This window comes from Colobus angolensis, unplaced genomic scaffold, assembly GCF_000951035.1.
Source record: "Colobus angolensis palliatus isolate OR3802 unplaced genomic scaffold, Cang.pa_1.0 Scaffold65, whole genome shotgun sequence".
Classification (NCBI taxonomy): domain Eukaryota; kingdom Metazoa; phylum Chordata; class Mammalia; order Primates; family Cercopithecidae; genus Colobus; species Colobus angolensis.
In genome coordinates, this window is record NW_012120154.1 from 4,633,808 (window position 1) to 4,640,338 (window position 6,531).

At 42.4% G+C, this 6,531-nt stretch overlaps 1 protein-coding gene across 2 annotated transcripts in view; it reads left to right on the forward strand.

Annotated features, from left to right (window-relative positions):
* Positions 1 to 6,531, forward strand: part of TEX33 (testis expressed 33) — a 20,497-nt gene that overhangs the window by 11,578 nt on the left and 2,388 nt on the right. The gene's annotated exons all lie outside the window — the stretch shown is intronic.

Here is a 6,531-nt window from a genome sequence, read left to right on the forward strand (position 1 = left end):
CACCACCAGCCCCATCCCAGGCACCTTTGATCACAGTGACAATATCAAGATTTTTGGTTCAAAACTCAGCTCACTAGCTGGGTGTGACCTTAGGTGGGATCCTCAACCTCTCCAAACCTCCGCTGCCTTCTCAGTACAGTGGGGATGATAATGAGAGTATGGCCCTCGCTGGGTCATTGGCAGGACTTTATGAAGTGCCACATGAAAATGCTTGGCCAAGGCAAGTCGTGAGCACTCAGTAGCTGTCAGGCTATCATTTTTCTTCTCCAGAGCCTGGAGGTGGCGCCACCTGGGAAGAGAGGAAGGGTGGGTTGGAGGATCTGACATTTACAGAGAGTTTCCATTGGGTCATTGTAGTTCTGTTTGGTTGGGGTGAGGAGAGTGCTGTTAGCTCCATTTCACCGGCAAATTTCAGATCATTTGCCCTAGAACTTTTGGTAGTCTGCATTGTGTCTGGGACTCAAAGTCAGGTATTCCTTCTGCCTCCAAAGCCTCATAGTCTTTTCTTGACCACTAAGTCTTTTCCCAAGCTTTGATCCTGTTTCCAGGGTCTTCTGGATGGCTCAGATGCCTGTCACAGCACACAGGGACTTCTCTCTGCCCCACATTCTGATTTGGCTTCATTGCAAAATGAGACTCTTTCTGGTGCGGCTCCTTCCTCTTTCCTCACTTCAGGCCCTCTCCAGTGTTCCCAGAGGCCTGACTAACCTCTTCCACCTGGCTCAGATCCCTGTCACCCGAGGAACCAGACACCCACTGGAAGCCTTTCTGGATTTTTCTTTGAGCTTGGAGAAGGGATGGTGCTGGGGGAGGAAAGCAAGAATACAGTTCTGCTTGCTCTCTGTTCTGGGCCTTCCAGATCCTGCCTTCCAGTTCTCTCTTTAACAAGTATCAGTCACCAAATAGCCATTCCATACAACTTTGTATGATAATGTCTACTTAAATGTAAAAGAATCTATTTTTTAAAATGTCCATGTCCCATCATCCCGCCTGGGAAGTAGAACTGTGCCAAGGATGTGCTGGAGCTCATAGCAGCTTGAGCCAGCTCACAGGAGGCAATTGTTTCGCTGAACTGATTGGCACACAAATGCTGTCTTAAAATTGGCTATGCTAGTAGTATTTACACTCTGGAAATTGGCAAACACTATGAATCAGGGCTTCCCCCTGCAGCACAGTACTGTCAGTGTGCCCATCCATCTGTCCCTCTCTGTCTCCACCCACCCGGGGTTAGCCTTTGCACTTGCTGTTTGAGGCTGGTGAGACTGGTATGGCTGCACAGGAGTGAGGCAGAAGACATCAGAGGAAACACCTGGGTCGTGAAGCCTGCTGGAAGGTCTTTACTTGGAGTGAGATGAGAAACCAAGCCAGGGTTTTAAGCAGGAGAATGGTCCTGTTTGGCTCAGGTTAAAGGCTCACTCCAGTTGCTATGGGGAGCATGGACACAGGGAGCTGGGGCAGAAACAGGGAAACCGGTAGGAGGCAGCTGCAAAACTCCAGATGGGACAGATAATGGTGGCTTGGTCTTGGAAGCTGGGCTAGTGCACTGCACTATTTTGGAAGGCACCATTGTGCAATTTAGCAGCTAAGGGAGGTAATGGTGAAGGTGGCCTGATGTAGTAGGATTCTGGATATTTGTATAAGGCAGAGAGAAGAGAATAGATTTTGGGGTGAGATACAGGAATTAAGGTTGATTTCAACGTTTTTGACCTGAACAACTGGAAGGATGAGATGGCTATTTACTGAGTTAGAGAAGGTGCGGGGGGAGCAGGCTGAGGGACTCCTATCCTATGCTGAATCATAGAGATCATCTTTTATACAGTCTTCTAAAATATTTAGTTTTGCTTTTCACATTTAAGTCTTTAATCCGCCTGGAGTTGATTTTTGTTTTTAGTATGAAGTAGGGATTCATTTTCAAAAACTGTAGACGGCTTTTGTGAGTTTTAGCCATTTTAGAAAGTAGTAAAACTGAGGCTTGAGGAAACTTTAGGCAGCTAGCCCAGCTGTATAAAAAGTGAGATGATGAGCTCGGGCACTCCTTGGGCGTCTATGTGCCCAGCCCTCAAAATAATGGAACAACAACAACAAAAATCTTTCCCCAGTAGGGATTCATTTTCAATTCCTTCTTTATGTGGATTACTGATTTCCTCAGCACCTTTTATTGAATAGGCTCATCTTTCCTCCCGGTGACCTGCCGTGGTACCTCTGTTATCCATCAGGTTTTGACACATGCATAGATCGGTTTCCAGGCTCTATTCTGTCCATTGGTCTAATATTACACTTTTAATCACTAAGGTATTATAAGTGGCCTGATATCTGGTCAGGCAATACTCCCACTACCACCGCTCCACCACCATCACCAGTTAATGTCTCAGGTTTCTAGGCCCTTTACTCTTCCATACAAATGTTATTAATATATGGAAATTTCCATGAAAAACCCTGTTGGGATTTTGATTGGAAGTACATTGAATCTACAGCTCAATTTAAGGGCTGTTGTTAGCTTTAGAATGAATTTTCTAATATATGAATATGGTGTATACCTCCATTGATTTAAGTCTTCCTTTGATATCTCTCAGTAACATTTTGCAATTTTTTTTTCTATAAACATCATACAGGATTTTTTGTTAGACTTATTTAGGAGCATCTCTTTTTTTTGCTGCTTATTGAAAATGATATATTTTTAAAATTCTATTTTCTAACTTTGCTTCTGATACTGTATACATAAATGCAATTTTTTGTTTTTGTATATTAATCTTATATCCAGAAGCTTTATGTAGCTCACCAATTAATTCCAATAATTATTTATAGATTCTTTAGGGGTGCTTTGAATAGTAATATTGGCTACATTTATGCATTGTATTTAACATATGCCAGGTACTGGTCTAAGTACTTTATACATATATTTTATTCTCCACATGAGTCCCATGTGGTAAATGCCACAATTCCCAATTTTTTTTCTGGATGAAAAAATTTCCGTCACGGAAAAGTTAAATAACTTAATTAAGGCCACACAGGTAGGAATGGTCAGAGTTGGGATTTAAACCCTGCCAGTCAGAGGCTAGAGTTTAAATTCTTAAACACTAGGCTTTTCTCACCTTTATATGAGCACCTGGCTGACCTGTCTAGGACAACGGTGTATATAAGCAGGAAAAACCGGTATCCTTATCTCCTTCTTGATTCTACCATTACACCATTAAATATAATATAGTCAGTTTTCACACTGCTGATAAAGACATACCTGAGGCTGGGTAATTTATAAAGAAAAAGAAGTTTAATAGACTCACAGTTCCATGTAGCTGGGGAGGCCTCACATCATGGCGGAAGATGAAAGGCACATCTTACATGGGGGCCGACAAGAGCGAATGAGAACCAACTGAAAGGAGTTTCCCCTTATAAAACCATCAGGTCTCATGAAATTTATTCACTACCATGAAAACAGCATGGGGGAAAATGGAGCTGGCTCTGGGTCTTAGTCTGGCTTTGGGTGTCCTGAGAGTTTAGTGAACTTCATGCGGGGAGAGTGTTGGCACGGCTGTGAGTCCTGGGTGTATAGGCTTCCCACAGCCAGGCACCAGACAGGGCTGTTTGGGGACCATGTGGGATGGCCTGCAGGAATATGGCCAGGGTGAGTGGCCCTTTGTGTATTTTCTGCCTCCCAACTCACCGTGGCTCCAGCTTCAGAAGGAGGTCAGAGCAGAGCACCCCTGTGGGCTAACATGAAGGTCCTCATCTGCTCCAGGCAGCAGGGCTGGGAGGGGAGAGTAGAGGGTGAGCCCATGGTAAGGACAAGCCAAGTACAAATCAAAGCCTTGACTGGGCTCACCTGGACATTGTGTCTTTGAGTCACAGAGCAGACAGAATGGTAGCTTGTGTCCTGTCCATTTCCCTCTGTGTCCAGGTATCCAGGGATCCCCGAACCAGCTTACCAAGGATTTTTTTTTTTTTCGCTTCTTTCCATTGTTGGAATTCTGATTTCCTCTATTTGGTGTCTTCCTCTTTCTTGGTTTGCTCTCTTGTCTTTGGAGTGGATTCAATCTCCTAGCTTGATGTCATTGGCATTGGAGAACACAGCCCTGTAATGATTTAAATCCTTTGAAATTGTTCAGATTCACTTTAGAGCCCAGTAGATGGCGATTTTTGTAGATGATCTGTGTGTGCTTAAAAATAATCTCTCTGGGGGCCGGGCGCAGAGGCTTATGCCTGTAATCCCAGCACTTTGGGAGGCCGAGGCAGGCAGATCACGAGGTCAGGAGATCGAGACCATCCTGGCCAACATGGTGAAACCCTATCTCTACTAAAAATACAAAAATTAGCTGGGCGTGGTGGCATGTGCCTGTAATCCCAGCTACTCAGGAGACTGAGGCAAGAGAACTGCTTGAACCAGGGTGTCGGAGGTTGCAGTGAGCCAAGACTGTGCCACTGCAGTCCAGCCTGGTGACAGAGCAAGACTCCGTCTCAAATAAATAAATAATTTAAAAAAAAATCTCTCGGGAGGTGGAGGCAGGCAGATCACGAGGTCAAGAGATTGAGATCATCCTGGCCAACATGGTGAAACCCCGTCTCTACTAAAAATACAACAATCAACTGGGCATGATGGTGCACGCCTGTAATACCAGCTACTCAGGAGGCTGAGGCAGAAGGATTGCTTGAACCGGGAGGCGGAGGTTGTAGTGAGCCAAGATCGCGCCACTGCACTCCAGTCTGGCGACAGAGCAAGACTCCGTCTCAAAATAATAATAGTAATAATAATAATAATAATAATAATATTCTCTTGGGTAAGGGATTCTGCATTTGTCTAATAGAACAGGCTTGTTAATGATTTCCATGCAAATCTTCTAATCCTTATTAATATTCTTTGCTTCATCTATTAGTTACTAAAATATGTGTCTCTAAATCTTCCCCTATAATAGCAGCTTTGTTCATTTCTCCTGTGGTTCTGTCAATTTTGCCTTATCTATTTTGAAATTATCTCAATGTAGCAAGTTCAGAATCATTACATTACCTTAATGAATTGTGGTTGTTTTTGTTTTTCATCATGCCTTTGCACTATAGTCTATTTTGCCTGATATAGTTAGACCAGATTGCTTTTGGTTAGTGTTAGTGTTGCCTGGGTGTATCTTTTTCTATTCTTCCATGTTTATCCTTTCTTTGTGTCCTTTTAAATATGCTTTCAATGATATATACCTGGAAAACATTTTCGGTAGTGTCATAATCTGGTTTTTAACGAATGGGTTTAATTTATTCATATTGATTCTCATTACTGATATAGACTATTTGGATTTATTTCCATGATCTTATTTTGCGTTTTCTATTTGTGTTGCTTTTTCTTTGTGGCTTCTTTTTCTTTCTCTTTTTGGATTTGCATCAGCTTTCTTATTTTTCTCAATCTGATATTTGTTCTTTTCTACTCCTCTTATTCTTTGAGTGGTTACCTTTGACATTTTTATGTGCATAGTTAACAAATTATAAAGTTAATCTAGGCATTTGTGTTTTCCTGAACACTATAAGGTCCTTAGAAGGCTTTAACTTTGGCTGGGCATGGTGGCTCACACCTGTAATCCCAGCACTTTGGGAGGTCGAGGTGGGTGGATCACAAGGTCAAGAGATCGAGACCATCGTGGCTAACATGGTGAAGCCCCATCTCTACTAAAAATACAAAAATTAGCTGGGCGTGGTGGCGCACACCTATAGTCCCAGCTACTCAGGAGGCTGAGGCAGGAAAATCACTTGAACCTGGGAGGCGGAGGCTGCAGTGAGCCGAGATCAAGCCACTGCACTCCAGCCTGGTGACAGAGCAAGACTCCATCTAAAAAAATAATAACAAAATAAAGTAAAATAACTTTAATTACTCTCCCGACCTCCACCTCAGCTTACATGTTATTATTTTATAGAATGTATGTATATGTATATATATAATATATATATATATTTAGAGATTGGGTCTCGCTTTGTTGTTCAGACTGGTCTCAAACTCCTGGCTTTAAATAATCCCTCTGCCTCAGACTTCCAAAGTGCTGGGATTACAGGCATGAGCCACTGTTCCTCGCCTAGAATTAGACATAAGCAAAGTACTTTAAGCTGTGGAGCCTAGAGCCACAAGGTCTGGGTTTGAGTTCTAGATCTCATGTACCAGCTGTGTGACTTTAGACAAGTTACTTAACTTCTCTGTGCTTCAGTGACTTCAACAGTAAAATGGGCACAATAATTATATCTACTTTTTAAGAGTCGTTGAGAAGATTCAATGGGTAGTTCATGTGAAGCTCCCATCATTGTCACCATTATTATATTATTCCATAAATTAGATGCTGATGCTGTTATTATAATGAACATGTATTAAGATTTACTCTGTTTCCATTTTCTTTGCTTCCTATTCCTTCTTGTATCTCAGGCCTTCCTTCTGGGATTATTTTTTCTCTTCTTGAAGTATGTTTAGAAGGTATGTTTAGTGAGGTCTTGCTGCTGGTGAACTTTAGGCTCCGTTTCTCAGAAAAGTCTTATTTTGTCCTCCTTCTTGGAAGGTAGTTATATTATATA